We start from the raw sequence: 1,080 nt of genomic DNA on the forward strand, positions 1-1,080 counted from the left end.
GCTTCCACGCTCCCAGGGACACGGAGCCTGGACGGAGTGATGGGGTTTTCGTTGTGAAGTCGCCTGCCCTGGGGAGCTTTAAAAAAAAAAAAATCCGTTGAGATTTTGCTTCCCCCACAATGGTCGTCAATTTGCCTCAAATAAACTCATAATGTTTTTCTTTTAAAAAAAGAAAAGAAAGCCGGCCTGCTCTGACTAGGGTGGTTTCCATAGACCAGGTCTGAGTGTTAGCAACCTGAGGGCAGTTTCAGAGGTGGGCTTTTTTATTTTTAATGTATTTTTACTGATGTCAGAGAGGAAGGGAGAGGGAGAGAGAGAAACATCCATGATGACAGAGAACCACTAATCGGCCACCTCCTGCAGGCCCCACACTGGGGATCGAGCACACAACCCTGGCACATGCCCCGAATGGGAACTGAACCATGACCTCCTGGTTCAGAGTTCAAGGCTCAAACACTGAGCCATGCCGGCCAGGCTGTTTTACCACCATTTTACAATTTTAAAATATTTAATTAAAAACTCATTGTGCATTTCCTATAAATGAGGCCATTTGTGAATCAGAGATCCAGCCTTCGGAGTCACAAGATCGTTCAGCGACCTCCTTTCGGGATCCTTCCGCCAGGCCCCGCCCCCCCTCCCCACCTCCTCAAGTCTCGTCGGTTCTTCCTACCCCCGGTTCGCATCATCAGGAATGAGCAGCACGGCCTCCTCCGTCCAGCGCGGCTTCCGACCGCCATCACCGGCCGCTGGGTTCCAGGGAGAGGCGACGCCCCGCGGGGGACTCTTTTTCGTGGCGGAAGCTGTCGCCGGCCGTGGCCTCTTCACGACGGGGGAGGTGCTGTACGTCCAAGATGGCGGCGCCCTGTAGGCTGGAGGGACTGTGAGGTAAACAGCTGAGGGGGAGGAGACGGTGGGTGAGTATGGGGGTGTCTCCCCCTCCCTCTCACGGGACCTGCTCGGGGCTGCCCAGCCACCATGACCCCGGTCGGGGAGGCCCCGGGGGGCGGGGGCCAGGAGCTTTCTTGCCGTGGAGGGGACCCCTGGGAGGGGGACTTGGAAAGCTCGCCCCTCTCCCTCATG

At 56.5% G+C, this 1,080-nt stretch overlaps 1 protein-coding gene across 1 annotated transcript in view; it reads left to right on the forward strand.

Moving 5' to 3' along the window:
• The first annotated feature begins 645 nt into the window (after positions 1–645).
• TSC1 (tuberous sclerosis 1) overlaps positions 646–1,080 on the forward strand; it is a 36,081-nt gene continuing 35,646 nt past the window's right edge. Inside the window, exon 1 of the mRNA XM_015567799.1 lies at positions 646–914. The gene's annotated coding sequence lies outside the window, so the exon portion shown is untranslated. The remainder of the gene's footprint in view (positions 915–1,080) is intronic.

The sequence above is a fragment of the Myotis davidii genome, unplaced genomic scaffold (genome assembly GCF_000327345.1).
Source record: "Myotis davidii unplaced genomic scaffold, ASM32734v1 scaffold651, whole genome shotgun sequence".
In the NCBI taxonomy this organism is placed as follows: domain Eukaryota; kingdom Metazoa; phylum Chordata; class Mammalia; order Chiroptera; family Vespertilionidae; genus Myotis; species Myotis davidii.